This window comes from Xenopus laevis, chromosome 5S, assembly GCF_017654675.1.
Source record: "Xenopus laevis strain J_2021 chromosome 5S, Xenopus_laevis_v10.1, whole genome shotgun sequence".
NCBI classification, from domain to species: Eukaryota; Metazoa; Chordata; class Amphibia; order Anura; family Pipidae; genus Xenopus; species Xenopus laevis.
In genome coordinates, this window is record NC_054380.1 from 21,165,504 (window position 1) to 21,188,065 (window position 22,562).

Genomic DNA, 22,562 nt, shown 5'->3' on the forward strand with positions numbered 1-22,562 from the left:
ATTGAGATGCCTAGCAACTGAAATTATGGGCACTAAGAGACTTTGAATTAATTTCAAACATAAATCTGACTTGGTGTTTTGTATTTGTGCTTCATTTTGCTAGCTTCCAGGTGAACAAGAATAGCACTAAAGACTACAACGTCGGAAACCCCAGCCGTGAAATGCACCTGCTGCCGCAACCCCCATCTGCCCATCTTTTCCAGAGTGTACCTTGTTGCATGTCTTGTTTTTTTCTTTTTGGAGCCATGAACAGGGCCAGGGGTAGGTCAAAAGGCAACACTGAGGATTTCAGTGGAAGCAGGTCTACCCGACCCTGAAAGACTATAACAGTCTTCATATTTTGAGATTTGTTACAAATGGCGGCTTTCCCTTGTAAGACTGTACAGTAGACACTGAAGCTACAAGATGATTCAGTATTATACCTTGTACTAGTCATAAAGGAAAGGGCCCTGCGGCTGCCTGAAAATATAGAAATGATATACTGAGGAAACTCTATACATACAGTATTGCAACCTGCAATCCTTTTCAGTGTAAGGCTCCCAGGTACGAAATTTGGAAGAAATAAGGAAATCCCTTTACTTAGACTTTTTTGCCAAATTGATTTACAATTCAGAGTGTTGTGTCATGGTCATTGCTGTGAAAAGGCTGAACAATCAAGTACAGTTGTCATAACCCCCCCCCCAATTAATCTCTAAGGATTAGAGAAGATCTTGTTGCTGAAAATGAATCACCATCATGTAATTAAATTCTGGTAACAATCTATTTGACGTTCCTGGAACTGCCCATATTCCATATACAGAAGCTATGCATCGCTGGCAGACCCATTGTCTAGCTGAAAGAAAGAGAAGCCTGAGCCTTGAATTCCACTGTCAAAGAGCAGCAATTACAGCCGGCAAACAAAATTGTCTGAAACTGGAAAAGCAAGCAGGAGGCCACAAACAAAAAGGCAACCAGATCCAGGTCACAGGATTACTTGGTTTAAAAGGAAAAAAGTTCATTTACAGAACACGGTTTAGGTGAGCTAATATTATTAGCGAGTACCACCTATTAAAGGGTAAAAAGAAGATAAGGTAGACTGTGTACCCCGCGGAAACCAGTAAGTTACCTTATATGATACTATACATGATGAATCTCTAGAATAGATCATTTGTGAGTCTCCAATAGGTATATACATACAATACGCATACAATACGTGTTGGTTGTTTATTTTAAAACCAAATAATTGGACCATGGCCAATTTGTTAACACAGGCGATAGACCAAATTCCACCAATCTCTTTATTAAGACTTTGGGACAACTTATCAGATTGTGTATAAAATGTAGCAATGATAGGGTCACTTATTATTTACTGGTCAACTGATGAAGTGGGGTCACCAGACAACAGCAGTTTGGGAAGCCACAAAGCAGGGGGTTCCACACAAAGAGCAATGGTTGCATCCGACAGATCCACTTTGGCTACTGATACCAATCTTCCTGTACATTTTTTAAGGGTGTTTTGATGACAGGTAAAAATCCAAGATGGTGACCCCCTTGGCACAACTTTGAAGGCCTGAATCATTACAGTTATAGAGATTCTAAACGTTTTGGCTGGCACAGTAAGTTTAGTTTATAAAATGTTGCATTTCTAGCCATATTTGTTTTTAGGCTTTAGTTCTCATTTAAAATTGGAATTTCTCATTGAAGCTACACAGAATGGGATGGATTAGAGAAGTCCTGACACTATTCTGCACCCAGCACCAATACATCAAGGGGCACATTTACTAAGGGTCGTTAATTAACCCTCGCTATTCGGCCGTCGAAGTAAAATCCTTCAACTTCAAATATCGAAGGATTTATCGAACGATTTTTAGTTCGAATCGTTCGATTCGAAGTCGTAGTCGAAGGTCGAAGTAGCCAATTCGATGGTCGCAGTAGCCAAAAAAATACTTTGAAATTCGAAGTATTTTTTATTCTAATCATTCACTCGAGCTTAGTAAATGTGCCCCTAAATATCTGTTTTGAAGCATGAAATATTTCAAAGTGACCCTCTGTTTGAATATTATAAATATATAATAAATTGCTGATTTTTCTTTCATCGGCTGCTTGAGTGTTGATTTGTAGGACGGGGGGCCCACCATGAGACCTTCCATTTGCTCTACCTTATGACTGACACATGCTACAGGAATTGCAGACCCCTCAGTTTAATCAACTGAAAGAGCTATGTATACAACGTGTTCAGGTTAATGTATTTGCTGTTTACTAACTTCGTATTGGAACAAGTGTTCATGAGTGTTTGTAAAAGATCTTTCGAATATAAATAATTGGTATCTTCCATGCAGAGGTTTTTTTCTTTGTGGCGTCTAATGTAAAGGTGATGTAGAGGTTCTGTTTGTTTTGCAGCATTAAGCACAAGGCCATGTCATTCTGTATGGATTTACCCTTACGCTCAGGGAGTAGGGAATTTCACTGTGCCGTAATTGCCAGATTTAAAGAGCCAGTGATGAATTTTGAGATGCCCTGACTTTAGGCCTCAGTTTGAAGTTCCTAGATGCACTGCTTAGTTGGTCAATACCTGTTTCCAGTTTTTCATTTAGTATTTGTATTGCTTCCTCCAGGCTCATACTACTAGTCCCTGAGGCCAGTTCTGTAAAGATCCTGTTCCTGCATCTGACACTGGCAGTTTTACCCCCCAGTTTGGGAACCCCTCTCAGCCTGAATAATAATTTACTCCACTTTCAATAAAAAAGATAACAGTGGTATGTCTTTCATTTCCCAGTACTGGGGTGTTTTCTGAACAAAGATTTTTAGTGAAGCAGTATTCAGTTGTATTAAATTAAATCAAATGTGAAAAACTGGCTGTTATTAGGGTAACCTTGTCATTTTGCTAATTTGAATGCATGTAACTGCTCAATACTGATTACTGCCAACGCCAAATTGGTTGGATTAGCTGGTTAAGCCTTGAACTTCGTAGGCAGGTGTGTCCAATCATGAGAAAAGGTATTTAAGATGGTCAATTGCAAGTTGCGCTTCTGTTTGACTCTCCTCTGGAGAGTGACAGCATGGAATCCTCAAAGCAACGCTCAAAAGATCTAAAAACAAAGATTTTTCAGTATCATGTTTTAGGGTACAAAAAGCTATCTCAGAGGTTTAAACTGTCAGTTTCAACTGTAAGGAATGTAATCATGAAATGGAAGGCCACAGGCGCAGTTGCTGTAAAACCCAGGACTGGCAGGCCAAGAAAAATACAGGAGTGGGATATGTGGAGGATTGTGAGAAAGGTTACAGACAAGCCCAAGACCTGCAAGAATGTGTTGCTGCAGATGGTGTATCTGTACATTGTTCTACAATTCAGCACAATTTGCACAAAGAACATCTGTATGGCAGGGTGATGAGAAGCCCTTTCTGCACTCACGCCACAAACAGAGTCGCTTGTTGTATGCAAAAGCTCATTTAGACAAGCCACAGTCATTTTGGAACAAAGTGCTTTAGATAATGAGATAAAAATTTAGTTATTTGGTCATAACAAAAAGTGGTTTGCATGGCGGATGAAGAACATCACATTCAAAGAAAAACACCTGCTACCTACTGTCAAATTTGGTGGAGGTCCCATCATGCTGTGGGGCTGTGTGGCTAGTTCAGGGACTGGGGCCCTTGTTAAAGTCGAGGGTCGGATTATTCAATCCAATATCAACAAATTCTTCAGGATAATGTCCGAGCATCAGTCGCAAAATTGAAGTTACGCAGTGGTTGGATGTTCCAACAAGACAATAACCCTGAACACACTTTGAAATCTACAAAGACATTTATGCAGAGGGAGAAGTACAATATTCTGGAATGGCCGTCACAGTCCCCCGACTTGAATATCATGGAAAATCTATGGGATGATTTGAAGCAGGCTGTCCATGCTTGGCAGCCATCAAATTTAAAGGGATCCTGTCATCAGAAAACATGTTTTTTCCAAAACGCATCAGTTAATAGTGCTACTCCAGCAGAATTCTGCACTGACATCCATGAGTGTCTGGATTCTGGATGGCGGTATTTTTGACCATTCGTTCATACAAAATCTCTCCAGTTCAGTTAAAGGGATACTGTCATGGGAAATTTTTTTTTCGAAATTAATCGGTTAATAGTGCTGCTCCAGCAGAATTCTGCACTGAAATCCATTTCTCAAAAGAGCAAACAGATTTTTTTATATTCAATTTTGAAATCTGACATGGGGCTAGACATTTTGTCAATTTCCCAGCTGCCCCCAGTCATGTGACTTGTGCCTGCACTTTAGGAGAGAAATGCTTTCTGGCAGGCTGCTGTTTTTCCTTTTCAATGTAACTGAATGTGTCTCAGTGGGACATGGGTTTTTATTATTGAGTGCTGTTCTTAGATCTGCCAGGGAGCTGTTATCTTGTTTTAGGAAGCTGTTATCTGGTTACCTTCCCATTGTTCTTTTGTTTGGCTGCTGGGGGGAAAAAGGGAGGGGGATGATCTCACTCTAACTTGCAGTACAGCAGTAAAGAGTGATTGAAGTTTATCAGAGCACAAGTCACATGACTTGGGGCAGCTGGGAAATTGCCAATATGTCTAGCCCCATGTCAGATTTCAAATTGAATATACAAAAATCTATTTGCTCTTTTGAGAAATGGATTTCAGTGCAGAATTCTGCTGGAGCAGCACTATTAACCGATTAATTTTGAAAAAAAAATTTCCCATGACAGTATCCCTTTAACTGAACTGGAGAGATTTTGTATGAACGAATGGTCAAAAATATCGCCATCCAGAATCCAGACACTCATCAAAGGTTATAGGAGGCGCCTAGAGGCTGTTACATTTGCAAAAGGAGCTCAACTAAGTATAGATGTAATATTTCTGTTGGGGTGCCCAAATTTATGTGCCTGTCTGGTTTTGTTAGGATGCACATTGCATATTTTCTGTTAATCCAATAAACTTTATGTCACTGCTGAAATAATACTGTTTCCATAAGGCATGTTATGTATTAAAGGGAAGTTGCTACTTTGAAAGCTCAGCCGATGATAAACAAAAATCCAAAGAATTAAGAGGGGTTCTCAAACTTTTTCATATGACTGTTTATACAACAAACTATGAACAGGAGGCAGGTATCTCCTGCACACCAGATAGAGTTAATTCATTCTCAGCCCCAGAAAATGCAGAAACATGATATGGATTCACTTGTGTTCCCTATTCTCTGTTTATGGTTTATTACATGACTCGTTCATTGCCGTGAACCAATCGTACTTTGGTAAGAACATACAATTCCATCATTGACTAAATTCAAGTTACCCTACTTTAGGATAGTACTGCCACAAATTTCAGATCTTCAGGTAGCTGAAAATTAGCACAATTTATATTATATAATTATATTAAAATAGTTTTCTTTTTTTTTCTATAAAATGTATATTCATCGTGTAATAATGACCACTGTAATTACTCTTTTATTCTATTTATAAGCGACATGCAGTGCTGTTTTGTTTCTAAAATGTTCTTCTCCAAAAAGGAACTCTTTTGAGAAGGTTGCTGCAGGTCAAATGCTTCCCCCAACCTGCTACAAACAATATCCTGCATTTGGTCACAGTCTTGAATAGAAAACCCTTTAACATAAGAACAACTTGTGTTTAAGCATTAGTATGTCATTAAATCTACACAACACCTGACCTTTTGGAATGCAAATGCCACCTGTGGGGCATTATAATACAGATTATATCCTTGGTTAATTGGGAGTTTGTTTTCCTTAATGCAACCTGCCAAGGCCAGGAACGAAATGGTGATCAACAACTACGCTGGGACATTTTTTTCACCAAGGACAGGCATCAACCACATCTTAGACAATAGTTTCTGTCCATATAAAATAACAAATGGGGTGGTAGGTACCAGGGAGCTTGTTGCAGCACAGTGGGTGGACAGTAGATAACGGTTGTCAGTTAGTTTAGTGCATAACAATGTCAAAGTTTGCCTTGGTCCAGTTGCACTCATTGTCTGTTATTGGACTTTAGCAACAACACACAACCAACTTCAATAATTCAGTATTGACTTGGACTGACTCACCACTCACACAGCTTGTATAAAGTGCATAGAAAAAATTATATTTTTGCAAAAAGTCCCATTATATTAGCAGTAACAGGTATGGGACCTGTTATCCAGAATGCATGGGACCTGGGGCTTTCCGCATAATGGATCTTTCTGTAATTTGGACCTTCATAACTTAAAGGGGTTGTTCACCTTTGCAATAACTTGTAGTATGATGTAGAGCGTGATATTCTGAGATAATTTGCAATTGGTTTTCATTTTTTATCATTTACAGTTTTTGCGTTCATTTTAGCTTTTTATTCAGCAGCTCTTCAATTAGCATTTTCAGCAATCCAGTAGCTAGGGCTCAAATTCCCCTAGCAACCATGCATTGATTTGAATAAGAGACTGGAATATGAATAGGAGAGGTCGGAATAGAAAGACGATTAATAAAAAGTAGCAATAACAATACCTTTGTAGCTGCAAAGAGTCAGAAGAAAAAGGCAAATAATTATAAAACTATAAAAAATAATGAAAACCAGTTAAAAAGTTGCTTAGAATTGGCCATTCTATAACATACTAAAAGCTGTCTTAAAGGTGAACCACCCCTTTAAGTCTGCTAGAAAATCATTTAAACATTAAATAAACCCAATAGGCTGGGTTTTCTTTCGATAAGGATTAATTATATTTTAGTTGGGATCAAGTACATGGCACTGTTTTATTATTACAGAGAAAAAGGAAATTTGGATTATTTGGATTAAATGGAATCTATTGGAGATGGCCAGTCCTTAATCGGAGCATTCTGGATAACAGGTTTCCGGATAATGGATCCCAAACCTGTACTGCTTTTAAATGTAAAATTAATTCTTGTGGAACTAGCGAAGCCTAATTATATGCCATGGAGAAATGAGCTTTCTAATTAGGAAATACTTTAATCCTAAATTGTAAAGTATGAAATGGTAATTAACACCAAACCATTAAGGCAATTTAGGGTGTTTTGCCTGCCATGAGTTATTGTAGCCCAAACACCTGGCACAAAAATTCTCCAAATCACCATCCCATATTCTCTTTGAGAATCACCCTGAAATCACTTGAACAGCAATAAAGGTTACCGTCTCTTCACATTATTTGCAACAGCGTAGATGAGATAATGCAGCCATATTGCCCAAATCCAAGGTGGATATTGATAGTGATTACCAAAGAAGACAAACTTGTTACAACCTAGCAGCCAAAGAATACAAATTCAAATGGAAAATTGCTGTTCAGAGCAAGGAATAATGGTGCGGTTGGATCATGTAGGTGCAAGTGGAGGCTAGGCATCAGGATTAGTGATTTGTGGGTCAACCAGAAACCTGCGGTGACCCCTGGGTTGACCACTGGTTGGGTGGGTTTGGTATGAAATTTACTCAACCAGTTTATGGTTGGGTGTGTGCCAGATTGAAGAAGTACATTCCTCCACTGCTTCTGAAGATTTCCTGTCTTGGAACCCGAAGTGTTAATTGAAGTAGCGTACAGAGAGAGAAGATGTGGATACCAGTTAAGTGAGGGTCCTATGATGGCAACATTTTGTTGGTTAGGTTTGGGTAGGAGGTTTTGCGGGTTAGGGTTGGGTGCAGGTTGAGTTTCTCCTGACCCATACATCACTAATGAGGATGTTACACCAACCAAAGACAAACCATGGCTTACTTCTAATTCTAATTTGCTTGCTTTCTGAACTTTCAGACTAGAAATTATGCAAAAAATAGTATGTACCCAAAGTAAGGCTAATCACAATGTATAAACAATACCACCCATCATAGCACTTGTCTTCAAACATAGTTATCAGATTTGAATTTTGCAAATATTATTGCAACAAGTTTCTTTTAAGGTCTGTCAAATCCAGCCTTGGATGGTCTTTTAAGAAAAAACATGTTTCTGTACAGGCTGAAAGGCTCTAGATCGGACAGTCATAAATAAGGAGACCTTGCCCCGGGTAACACCACCACTAAAGTTAGCCTTGACCTTAAAAGAGCTGCAATTAAAAAGTAAGAATTGTTGAAATCCAGGTTACCGGAGACTGCTTTATGCACTTTTATAATATTATAGATTTTCACAAAGAAGGTGTTATACGGATTTTTAGTTTGAGTTCATGGAAACTTGCAGTTGACTTACAGTTGAAGTTGTTTGCTAAAACAGCATGACCCCGAACAGCCTGTCAGTGTTAAGTCTAAAGATGACATTCTGTACTTGGAAGGTGAGACCGACTAATATGCAAAGACATCTATATATATTCTTCTGATGTGGAAATGATTGATACCCGGAGGGTATAACAAGCTTAAATGTGTTTCATTTAGACACTTATTTTTTATTTATTAAAAATTAAATAGAAGAAAGAATTGGCTCACCCCTGAAGTCAGTGTATTTTGTAGTTGACGGATGTTCCAACTTGCTGCCCTCAAGCTGTTATTGAATTACTGTCTGGGAATGCTGGGTGTAAAAGGCAACAATATCAACCCATTCTGCCTTCTAAAAGCACAAGTTTGAGCTGAAGTTATATTGGGAAATTGGGGAACAGAGTTTTTCTATGATCAACAATTTGTAGAAACTCCCAAAAACTCCCTCCATTGCTGCTAGTAGGAATCATGTGAAAACAATTATGGTTTTATTCAGATGGGATTTGTATGAAAGGCAATATTTTGAGATTTGACACCATGTTTTAAACATAGTAGGTAGAAGCTACTCCACAATGCTCATACTCCAATCCAAAACGAGTCTGATGAATGACTAAATTTTGGTGCAATTGTTCATCAGAAATGGTTTCCACCAGGTTGGTGGCAAACTCTCATTGGAATGATTCAAAGGATTGATGATATTTATAGGGTAGTTTTTATTTTTAAATTACACTGTTTACACTGCAAATACTTCACGCTACAATGTAAAATGTAATTCCTAACCCAACAAATGAATTTTTTTGTAGTATTGGTGTGTAGGCGCCATCTCAGGTCATTTTGGAACTGCTTTCTGACAGGCCATTGTTTCTCCTAACCAATGTTATTGAAGGAGTCGCAGTGTGACATGGATTTTTACTATTGAGTGCTGTTCTTATATCTACCAGGGAGCTGTTATCTGGTAACCTTCCCATTGTTCTGCAGATGGGTTGCTGGAGCGTAAAGGGAGGGGATGATATCCCTCGAACTTGCAGTGCAGCCGTAAAGAGAGACTGAAGTTTATCAGAGCACAAGTCACATAACTGGGGACACCTGGGAAGCGGACAATATGTCTAGCCCCATGTCAGGTTTCAACATTAAATTTAAAATAAATTAGAAAAACTGATTACAGTACAGATTTCTGCTGGACCACCACTATTAACTGATGCATTTTGAAAAAAAACATGTCTTCCTGTGACAGAATCCATCGGTTTAAAGGTAAAAGGTGGAAGGGCACAAGCACCAGTGTATTGATTCACTAGTGTCAAGATACAACATAATGAGACTGAAATGATGCTGGTGTAAGCACAATGCAAGTTGCTCTATTACATGTAATTATCCTTAAACTTTTTCTTTCCACTTCAACCCAAATTCAATATCCCATTCTGCCATATTTTTAAACAACTTTGACTTCCTCTTCCACCAAACTATCAATGAAAGGACTTCATCAACTCAAATCTTCCAAATTCCATTACTTCTACTGATGGGCGAAAAATCCCACGAAAATTCGCCAGCATCAAAAAATTTTGGACGCGGGTCCAAAAAGTCAATTGTGTCAAAATCATCACGCGTTAACACTATTTGGATGCCCATTGACTTTAACACTGGCGTCAAAATTGATGCGGGTGTCAATTTTCGAGTTTCACAAATTTTTCGTGAATTTTTCACCATTTCCCGAATTTCGCAGGAAATTCACAAATTTTTCAGTGAAGCAAACGGGAGAAATTTGCCCATCACTCATTACTTCCCATGAGACGGTAAAGATCTTCTGTTTGGCAAAGCAAGAGAAGTACTCATCAATGTTTTACTTGTTACAAAAACAAGTAAATCTTGTTGACAATGTTGCTTCCTGGATGTTTTATAAATAGGTCCTTTGGGTGCACATCTATTAGTGCTTATTTTTTAGGTTTATTTTTAAACTGTTTTCATTTCATGTAGAAAGTTTGTGCTGAACATATGTATTTATAAATGAAATGAGACTCAAGTTTAAATAATTATTCAAGTAGCATGGCTTAATGAAGTCAAAATGATGACAAAGTCATCTAAGATTTCTACGCCTACCCTATGAACTTTCTCCATATAACATTGTCAATAAATCGTTTTTTGCAAGAATTTTATAGAAACTCTGAATCCACCTAAAAATGAAAAAGGACTTAACCAAGCAAAACATTTCATTTAAACATTGCTAAATAAGCAAATACAAATCTATATTTTTTAGTTTTAGTAATGAATCTGAGCTCATATATTTGTTACAAGGAAACAATATTTTTGGGGAGACTCTTTTCTGATTTAAAGAATTTTGTTAGTGTTTGAGAGGTGGGTTCAAATGTGACTGATGTGTGTAGGAGGTTGATTTTGTTATTTAAGCTGGCCATAGACACACAGATCCTCGATTCGTACGATTTTCGGATTGTGTGTGGTGTGTGCCAACATCTTTCGTCCGGCGGAGATCAGTCGTTTGGTCGATCGGATCCCGCCGGAGCCCATGGTACATCGTAATCGGATTGTTCGGCCATACGGCCGAACAATCAGATTACACCCGATATAGCCATGTTTGTGGCATATCGGGGAAAGATCCGCTCGTTTGACATGTTGCCAAACGAGCGGATCTTTGCATCTATGGCCACCTTTAATCTGGAAGAATGGAAAGAGTCCAGCTTGCACTACCATTCCCACTCATTGAATGGGCAATTCAATATTACCCTTTAGGGTTCCAGCACTTTCAATCATGGCGTTAGTAATTGAGCCCCATTAATTTGACATTTAATTTTTTAAGCTAAGACTTAGCAAGCCACTTAAGCAACTTATAATAAAATGAAGGCTGTTAAAATAAGTATCAGTATTTATGCTGCAAGTGGCCACGCATTGCGCTACACTATACAATAAGGAAACTTATAGGAAAAATATATCTCTTAGTAAAGATCAACATAGCCAAGGAGCCTTTTCACTGGGACATCAATATATACGGCAGACTATCTTTATTCTATTATTTATATGACAAAGCTTTAATGCACATCAAGTCTGAGCATATATCGTGTACATACAGTAAATTGGAAATGGACTTGAAGTGATGTCATCAGTAGTACGCTATGCTTAGTGATGTCATTTGAGTCCCATGACTTGATTTCTGCCTGACCAAATTAATGAATTCAGTATATTTAAGGCAAATTTTCTTATCTAACTGTCCTGTTAGATGTCTATCAGTATTATTGTGTACCACTGCTATAGTCTGCTTGTTGTGGCATCTACAGGCAGGAATAGTTGATGGGGGGAAGTAGGGGGTGAAGTAGAAGCTGCAAAAAGTAGGACGCAGTGTAGTATGTGGGGAAGTAAGTAGTTGAACAGTAGGCAGCAGACATAGCAGCAGATGGGGACCAAGAAATAGGTGTTAGGGCCGTAGGGAGTGGAACATTAGGCATCAGAAGTAAATAGAGGTAGGTAGAGGTGCAGCACAAGTAAGGAGAGGAGCAGTTGGTGAGAAGTAGCCACTGGACCAGTGGGCATCAGAAGTGGATAGTGTAGCAGTGGGTGGGTGGTAGGGAGTGGCACATTAGGCATCAGAAGTAAATAGTGGAGCAGTGGGTATGTCAGTATGGACATAGATAGAGAAGTAGGGGGAAGGGAAGTTGGACTATGAGCAGCAGCTGAAATAAGTAGTGCAACAGTTGGTGGGAAAGTAGGGAGTGGAACATTAGGCAACAGAAGTAAATAGAGATAGGTAGAGGGGCAGCAAAAGTAGGGAGAGGAACAGTTGGTGGGAAGTAGCTATTGGAGTAGTGGACAGTGCATCAGCAGATGGGGACCGGGGAGGAGCAGTTGGTGAGGCCATAGGGAATGGAATAATAGGCATCAGACGTAAATATAGGTAAGCAGGGAAAGAAAGAAGAGGAGTAGTTGGTTGAAAGTGGGCATTGGAACAGTGGCATCGAAAGTGGATAGTGGATGGGTGGGGAAGTAGGGAATGGAGCAGTAGGAGGCAGAAACAGGGTTAGGAGCATTGGGTAGGGAAGTTGGGCATGGAGTAGTAGGCAGCAGGAAAAGGTAGCGGAGCAGTGGGTGGAGAAGTAGGCAGTGGAGCTGTAGAATAGAGAACTGAAGAGTGGAGTAAGCAGGGCAAGTAGGGAATGAATTTGTGGGTGGAAGAAGTAGGTAGTGAAGTAGAAGGCAGGCAAATTTAAAAGCAACAGAAATGAACAGAGAGAGACATCAACTGAGGACATTTTTTCTAGAAATACTATTAGTTATTGAGTGTGTGTTTGTAACCAGCACTGGCATTTAATCAACATTTTTTAATTCTTTTTTTTTTTTTTATACGAATATTTTAAAACAATATGCCCCGGCGTTTATTATGTATAAAAACAGGTCTAAACACTGGGTAAATGTAGCATAAGCTATTTAGAGCAAATCTCCGCAATAAGCCCCTGAACTATGAAGTACACAATATAAAGAAACAAGCAAATCTTTTCTGCTTGATCAGATGAATTTTACCTGATGTATGCCTGTCCCGCTGTGATCAGTGTAACTTATAATTAGTTTCTGCCAAGACTTCTCTGCTTCCAAAGAATGGAGGATTAAGTAGAGGACGAGGGGGGAAAAAAAATTCTAGAATTTCTCTGTGCCTGACAAGTTGAAACCTGAAAAGCAACACTTAGTCCATTAAGGATTTTTCCATAGTGACATTTTCTTACAGAACTGCAAATATGCCACCTTGCCATTTATCACTTTCAGAGCAGAGACGTGGAAAAAAAAAAAAAAAAGCAAGAAAAAACGAGGTTACTATCAAGAACAAAATAAAATGGATTGTCTGTATAGAGGTGAACAGAACAATGCTGATAAATGTACTTCATTGAATGTCAGCAAATGTCACTTGAGAAGCCATTTGCAGCTGCCATAACAGCCTCGCCGACCAACAAAGGGGAAGCAAGCCTTACTCGAAATGAGCTGGGCGGACTCGCTTTCACATGAATAAGCAATGAGCACTCGGAGAAGTTACACCAGAAAGTTGTTAAACTTGATAGATGAACCTTTTTTTTTTCCCCTTTAACCACACTGACATGTATATTGCTACAAAAGACTGAGCGCGATTTCAGCTGAATGAAGGCAGAATCGGACAACTTTAGTGAAATTTAACTCTGCTTGTGGGGGGGGTAAGCGTATATATATAATGGCAGGGATTTAATCTGAAATTCTTTGCATGTCTGTCTATTTCTTTTCTGCCATAGGCGATTTCTTTCTTATGAACCATTGCAGTTTAACTCACGGGGCAATTGCAGGTCACAGAACAAGGATATTTTATAACAGCCGTGTAGCTTAAAAAAAAAAAAAAAAAGCCGGATTTGTATCATTATTTTCGCTTGGGTGTCTGAGACGGACATTATACCAAAAGATTATGAATTTTTTTAAACAATCTGAAATGCAGGCGGCTCCCCCCCCCCTCCGTTGGATAAATCAAGGCTATTAGATGGTGTTCTGTAAAACAAAGAAAAGCATTCTATTCCTTTCAGGCTTATTTGGTCATTAGAAATCATTAGGGGGTACAGGTATGGGATCTGTTATCCAGAAACCTGCTATCCAGAAAGCTCCAAATTACAGAACGGCCGCCTCCCATGGGGGTAAATTGCTTACCTCTGAAAATCCACCAGCGATGGCTACGCGCACATCGCAACACTTTGCCAGGCGTCAATTCGCCCGGACAAAGCTAATCCAAGAAGATCCAAAGTTGCAAACAGGGTACCAAATGCTTGTGAAGTTGCGCTAGTGATAATACGATCAGCAGTTCGAAGTTACTCTAGCGTTGGCTAATTTGCATGTGGCGTGCAGTTAAAGTACAATGGACGTATATGTTGCAGCTAATACATTACACTACACAAGCCCGGGAAACCTTAATAAAATAAAATAGAGTTGTTATATTGCCTAAAACATGTGCCCATTATGTGCCATATGTAAGGAAATGTAGGGGGGAAGCTGGGTACCCTAAAATAAATTCAGGCTATCGCCCTGAAAAAAGGAAAAGACGCCAGCATTTTTTGGGACTTGGAAAAATTTTCAACAAAATTTCAAGTAAGTCCTATCTACTCCATTGAACTTCGCCTGGTCTGAGGTGGCACAGGCAAGTCTGGCGATAGAGGTAACAGTCAGTAAAATCAAAAACTTAGTGAATTTGTGTAATAACGCTCTTTCGCCAGAGGGAAATTTCACCTGGCGTTAGAGTGCGAAGTTGCACCAGAGTCTATGTCCTTACGAAATTACACCAGCGACCGTTAGTAAAAGTAAAAGGACGTCACGTTAGCCTCTTTCCCACAGACTCTATTTTATCCAAATAATCCAATTTTTTAAAAATGATTTATTTTTTCTCTGTAATAATAAAACAGCAGCTTGTACTTGGTCCCAACTGAGATATAATTAATCTTTATAAGTGGTGAAGCAATCCTGTTGGGTTTATTTAATGTGTAAATGATTTTCTAGTAGATTTAAGGTATGAACATCCAAATTATGGAAAGATCCATTATCCTGAAAGCCCCAAGTCTGAAGGATTCTGAATAACAGGTCCCATACTCGTATTATACTCTGCAGTAAGGCAGCTCTCATGCCTATATTTTTCATAAAAGAATAAAATCAACATGCACATAAACATACAAGACTAACCAAAAAGTAGGAACAAGGCAAACCCCTTTTTTGGGGATTCAGTTGAATGCCAACTCCTACCTTGGAAGATTTGTCCAAACCCGAACGAAATCCAAAGCCTAATTTGCATATGCAAATGAGACTTTGGAAAGGATAAAAAGAACCAGGTTAAAAAACGTTTCACTTCATTGTTTGGATGACGAAAAGTCATATGATTTTAAGGATTCAGATTCGCTTCAGCCAGGGAATTGGATTCAACCAAATCCTGTTGAAAAAGGCAGAATCCCGAACCGAATACTGGATTTAGTGCTTCCCTACTAAAAAATATACCCTATAGACAATAAAAGGCAAGTCAGTACTTTTGCGCAGGGGCAGTAGTCCATAGCAGCCAATAAAATAGTTTCTTGTTCAAGCTAGCTTGGTCATTATCGCCTTGACCTTGAGGAAGAACCATATCATTGGTTATTTGAGCAGTTTTTTTTTTTCTGTGCTATGAAGAGGTGTCTTTATGCTATGCAATGGTAATGCCCTTGTATGGTCGTAAGTTCTTATGTCAAACGTTCAGGGCCACTCCCGCCATGAAGCAAGGTAAGATTCTTGCCTCAGGCTGCATCGATTGGCCGGTTGTAAGGGGCGGCAAAAACTTTAAGAGCCAAATTTTCGGATTTTAACTCAATGCACTAGTGATGCTGCCCCCTTTTGACCCACTCCGACGCTGATTTTTAAGCGCGAAGCGAGAGGGGGGGGCATCTGGGCTGCAGAAGCCCCAGAATCGGCGCTGCAAACGTTCCCAAGTTTATAAAACCTCTGTGATTTCTTTGTTCAGGGGTCTGACTGTTTGTGAGTTCAGAATACTCAGAGCTTGTGTCAAATAAATGTACCTGCTGATTGGTTGCTTTGGGTAACTGAACCTGGCCATAAATACCCTGTTTTCTTAGAAGGGGCAGTCCAGCCAAAGCTTCCAGGAGGTATAAGAGCTCCATGAGGTAAAATAGGTCAACCCCTAGAATTGTTGGGGATTTAAACTGGGGGCAGCCATTTAAGCACAGGATACACAGTAGATAACAGATACTTTCTGAATCCCATTGTATACTACAGAGCTTATCTGTTATCTGCTGTGTGTCCTGTGCCTTTTCTCCTTTTCAGGTTTCACTGGTTGCCCCCATGGCTACACAGCAGCTTGTTTATATAAACTATAGTAGTACTTATCTGTTATCTACTGTGTATCCTGTGCTTGAATGGCTGCCCCCTTAGCTACACAGCAGCTTGTTTATATAAACTATAGTAGTACTTATCTATTATCTACTGTGTATCCTGTGCTTGAATGACTGCCCCCATGGCTACACAGCAGCTTGTTTATATAAACTATAGTAGTACTTATCTGTTATCTACTGTGTATCCTGTGCTTGAATGGCTGCCCCAATGGCTACACAGCAGCTTGTTTATATAAACTATATTAGTACTTATCTGTATCTACTCTGTATCCTGTGCTTGAATGGCTGCCCCCATGGCTACACAGCAGCTTGTTTATATAAACTATAGTAGTACTTATCTGTTATCTACTGTGTATCCTGTGCTTGAATGGCTGCCCCATGGCTACACAGCAACTTGTTTATATAAACTATAGTAGTACTTATCTGTTATCTACTGTGTATCCTGTGCTTGAATGGCTGCCCCAATGGCTACACAGCAGCTTGTTTATATAAACTATAGTAGTACTTATCTGTTATCTACTGTGTATCCTGTGCTTGAATGGCTGCCCCCATGGCTACACAGCAGCTTGTTTATATAAACTATAGTAGAGTTTCTGAAGAAAACACATCAGTTGTACCAGTGCAGGGCAACACTACATTATATTGTCATAATACACTTTATTTTTTTGGTATTACCGTTCCTTTAACACTCGATATCAATCACAGCAGAATGTTCTGGGCAGAGACATAATGGCACCAGATTCAGCTTTGTACGGAATTGTGGGTGACTTTCGCTCGCATTTAGCCATTTTAAAAGTAAAACAAGTGCACAGCGCCGTTATAAGATCATTAGCCCTTTTACCTTAGACAGAAGTTGTGTAAAGATCGGTTTGGAGGCAGACTTAATACACCGCAACAGGAGAATGTCTCAGCAATGAAGCTAGTCAGGTGCAGGCTAATGCATGGCCCTTGTTTGCTGCAAATCATAAAAGAAACCATTAAAGACCCTGCAGATAGGTCACGCCAGCACAATTCTTTCATTATTAAAAGCCTCCAAACATACATCTCATCCCCTGCTGTTGCTTTTAAGACTGTTAAAGCATCATATAGGAAAGTAAGTTCCTAATGTCTCTTTAGAAAAACACCGCTTATTATCTATGGCGGTTACCCCAGACTGCAGTGCATTGTGTACGACGTAGCGGCCACGCATTTTATTTCCCCATTTGTGCATAACATGTAACTAACAGTTGGAGCTGCTATTTGTCTATAAATCTCAAGTTTGCAGGAAAAGAACAAGATGCTATTTGTTGCCATATGTTGATTAAAATGAGAGCCGGCAAACATGTCTACGCTGGCTCCTTTTGCAGCAAGGGGGTACAGAAATCGCTTGGGTTTTAAAACAGTATGAATTTTGATCCATTTATTTGTTCTTAAATAGACTGTACAGCGGGAGAGTGTTGCTTCTGGTGGGCATAGAATATGCATTATCTGTAAATTTTCACGTATACACGATAGTGGGTGATGCCATAGATTTCACCATTAAGAATGAAATAAGCCATCTTGAGTAGTGATGGGCAAATTTTGGGCGTTTCGCTTTGCCGAAAAAAATTGCAAATTTCCCACGAAATTCGCGAAACAGTGAAAATTTCACGAAACGTCACCGGCGTCCAATTTTGACGCCGGTGAATTTTTGCGACGGTTTTGCAAATTAATTCGCCGGCAGCGAATCGCAGGAATTTGCCGCAAATTCACGCCTGGCGAATAAATTTGCCCATCACTAACCCTGAGGTCTGACTTTTCCCATCCACTTGTATGTAGAAATCCATTCACGGCAAGAATATTTTGTGTATGCAGTAGGAAAATGTTAACTACCCTATAGTAATAGTAATATGTTAATAGTAATGTTGCACAGCCGCTACAACTGTTCTATAAAAACACACGTACTGTTTTGTTTAGCCTAGAAGATTTATTAGAGCTCACTCTATTAAAATCAGCAGACATCTTGTCTCTCTACATGCAGGATTTGTGTATAAGGCAGTTATTTTGTTAGATTTTGTTTGAACTGAAATCAATGAGCTCTAATAATGAAACAGTGCCATGTACTTGATCCCTACTTGGAAATAATTAATCCTTATTGGAGGCAACACAATCCTGTGGGTTTATTTAACGTTTAAAGGATTTTTAAGCAGACTTATAAATTATGGAAACATCCTTTATCTGGAAAACTCCAGATCCTGAGCATTCCGGATAACAGGTCCTGTGTCTGTTTTTCTAATTTAGGTTTATTTGCTTGCTAAGAAGGAGTAGAAAGCATGTTGTATATACTGATATTCTGTTGGGAGAGCCTATTCTTTCTCCAGTTGGAGCCTCACTAAGAAGGTCAGTTCCTTGCTGCTCTTCTAGAACTGTGATAGTCTTATAGACACCTACTTGCAAAAGAATGTAGTAAATGTAACTAACTTCTGTACCCCAGCTGTGGTTTCTTGTGGACCTTGAAAATCCACTGTTTTTGCTGTCTTTGTGAAATGTGCACTAAATCATCCCCATAGATTAGTAGTCAAACTTTATTAATTCAATTTTTTCTTGGAGGACAACCCATGTTCAGGGCCCACCGTAGCTCATAATAAGGTTACAGATATAGGAAAATAATTTTTATCGGCCATATCTCCACAGGGCACATAGCTTGTTTTTACCCCAAATCCTCTGAGCTCCCCTTTCAGTGGTATTTCACTTTAAATGGCCCTATCAAGCCCACCCTAATACAGTTCTAATGTCTGCAACATTCCAATTGATCCCCTTTTGAGAAAAATTGGCACGTAATGAAACAACAGGGTTCTGTTTTCTTTCTGATAACTTTAAATGTATTTACTTTTCCTTTATCAGTAGTAGGAGGAAGCAGTTTCCAGCTGGGTCAATATAAATGATGACCTAAAGAATCTAAACAGGTTTTGCCAGGGTCTAGAACCCTCATTTTGAGGACCTCACATATTATGTGGTATTTTCTCTTACCCTCTTCCAACCTTCTCATTGTATTTCCTTGCATACACATGCTGGTGGGATAGAACCCATGACCTATTAAACCTCTGTAGCTAACAAGTAGGTTAGACTGGCTGGACAGCTGTTAGAAAAGCAGACATCTGATTGGTTGCTAGACCTGGAGGCATTCCCATACTGTATATGCCACTCAACCTCTTAAATACAGTTATAGAAGTTGGCCAACATAAGGTACTAAGAAGGTTGATAGAATAAACATATAATCATAATTTTCTTCAAATAAACTTGGGTCTATTAATCAATTAGCTGAATCTTTTCTTCTGCTGCCAGAGTTGCTTAGAATAACAAAATCCCCAGAAAACAACACAGATTCACCAAATACTGGAGAATTTTACTGTAAAGTACTAACGATTTTCCCATGAGGTGAAAATTGAGGTTTGATCTGCAAGTGACAGCAACCAGCCTGCACGGATCCATTCATCTTTTCCAAGGAACTAATTGTACAATTAGTTACATTTCATCCACATAAAGGGAAGACTTTTTTTATTTTGACATTATCCTCCTTTGTAATTCTCCACGAAACCATCAGCATAGCTCTTGCTGTTCTGCAACTGGTGTCATTGTACATTCAATTTCAGCAAAAAATTAAGAATTATTTCAACAACAATTACAATTATTTGATGTCTTTGTAGAAGCTGGAACTAGACAAGCTCTGTTCATTGTACAGGATTGTCACACCAGGTTCTATTAGCAGCCTACACCCCACAATTCCAAGCATCAACATGCATAATGTGTGTAACGGGTCACAATCGGATGTTGGATGAGGTATTCAATAGACCTAAAGAGCATAAATAGAAATATGGCTGACCCTCACCAAACCAACCAAGGATGGGTCCAGAAACCACTGTTCTATAATAAATAAATCCAATAGCTAAAGTTGGCCATACATTACTGAATACAAATTGGGTATGGTGGCCTAAAATCTATGTACTGTGTTTGTTAGTTTGGCGGGGTTGAAAATATAATCTGCCAATACCCCATATCTGCCAGTGTAGGGTGCATGAGCAGACAAGGTAGTGAACTGCTGCAGAGCAGAGTTGGCTTGCAGGCCAACCAGTCAGATATCATATGAGGTAAATCTATCCATAGCCACACAAGAATGTCTATTTTAGTGAATGGTTGACAAACAGATTTTTATGGATCTTAAAAAAAGAAACAATTTAGGAATCCATCTTTCAGGTGTCCATAAACAAAACAACAAAATATCTACAACAATGGTGTAGATGGACATCCAATGTTTATAAAGAGCATGCTACCCAGAGATGTGGGGAGACATTGAAGCACAGAGGGACTTTTATGGACTAGGTTTTACTCCCTTTTCTTTTTTGCACTATTTCCATATAAACATATCGTTTGAGAAAAGCTCTGTCCCCTTGCACTATGTCATTCCTTTAAAAGGTCAGCGCATGCTAAGATCCCAACTCCGAGAACTGGAAGAGAAATGAGACGAGCTTAGGTGCATTAGGTTTGTGGAATCACCCAAGTGACAATATGTATCAAAATACAAAAAGTGTCCTCCTCTTCTAAAGAGAAACAGAACATTTATTTCTGGTCAAACACAGGTCCACTGGTTCTTTAGATACTGCTTTTTTAGATACTGAAGCTTCTCCTCATCCCCATTCCAGACATGGAACAGACAGAGCAGCTTGAGTCTGATGGTAACACAGAACCCTATAGATCTTGGTAGTGGAGCTCCTCTGGGTCACCTTTTAGTCCAAATGTGAAAAATTAATAATAAGTTTGTGAGGAATGGATTCGCTGCGAATTTTTATGTTGTGATACCTGCGAATAAAGTTGCGAAGCTGTGGCAAAAAAAATTGTCACTCATCAAAATTGTCTTGCGCATAAAAATTAAGGAGCGTCAAAATTATTCGGATGCCCATTGACTTTAATGCATTTGGACAAAATAGTTGCATGTATAAAATATGATGCTAGAGCCAAAATTGAGGCACGTCAAAATTATTTTGATGCCGTTGACTTCAATGTGCAAATTCACTATAATTAAGAGATATGTGGCCATCACTATAATTAAGAGATATGTGGCCATGAGGAATAAATCTAAATCAGCAGTGATGTGTGTAACCCCAACAAGATCCACCTAGCATCATAAAAATGGTATTTCATAGTGACAGGGCTGGGGCACACAAATAGTGTATAGTTGAAAACAAAAATGTACAATTGTGGAACACAACTTGTCATGGTAGACATTATGGGACCCCCAGTAGCATTTAAAAGTCGCCACAGGTCACCATGTATGTTCTTTTGCATCAAATGGTTTGAATTGTCTAATAAACCTCATAAAAGATCTCATGGTGGCTTTCAGAAGCATTGCTAGACTGACCAGATCCCAGGTACAGAAAGTTGTGCTCTTGATAGAGCTTAGCCCAAAAAGACTGAATCAGTTAACAGCTCAAAAGAAAGGTATGACTTTAGTAAGACTTTTTTAGCCACTCTTTTGCCTACCCTTCTCTTTCACTATATTATATTTATATATGAGCAATTTTCACTCAATAAGAAACATTTAACTCCAGTTATGAAAACTTCATGGGTGGGCAAAGCCATACCAGGCAATCAGTGCAAAAATAGTAAACATTCACCCCCACAATAAGGATCCCCCCCAAATCCTGCTAAACAATTGCATTTCAAGCAATGGGTATGGGAGACTTGTATTCTTTGTGTATTTCAGACAGGTAAGGTTGTAAGTTATTATTACGTTTTACTATCCCTTTAAGGAAAACGCAATTGTTTTAATGTAATAATCCACAAAGATGGCTTGTAGACAACACCTATTCATAGCACCGTTCAATGCCTGCCAAGAGTTATGAAGGTTGAAAAGATCATTTGCCTATGAACAATAGGTCTGGATGGAAGTTCATGATGCAACATGAGTACGATTGTGCAAATGACACAACCCCACTCTGTATAATTAGAGGATTTGAAATTGTACCTTCTGGAGATGAAGACAATAAAGTCACTAAAGATAAACTCTAATAAAGCTGGCCACACACCAAGCTAGATGGTTGGCATATTCATTCATCTGTGATTAAATTGCACAACTATCACAATGTGTGTGTGGCCCTTGGCTCGCCAGTTTGGGTGACCATCAAGGGATTCTATTGGAACTGAAAGTCCTGTAAGCCGATGCCATGTAACTGTGTATATGGGAACCAGGGTTGCCAAGTTGTCCCTGTAGTTACTGATGCTAATGAAAACACCTTACGTAATACTGCATGCATAGGTGTTAGCACAGTTACGTGCACATTTTTCACAAGTATCAGTAATAGAAGTGATAAGATAACATTGCTGGGGTTAACTGCTGCCACAGGGGAATTTGGAGGCCAAATTTGGCAAATCAGAATTGAATCAGGATGAGAGTAAGCAACCTAAGTAATGTTGTGTTGGACAGAAACGTATATAGTATGGAAATCTTATCTCATATACGTTGCACCCTAAATATTTCCAAAATATTTGAGTTTCACTATCACCCATCAGCATGTCACACAGGTCACTC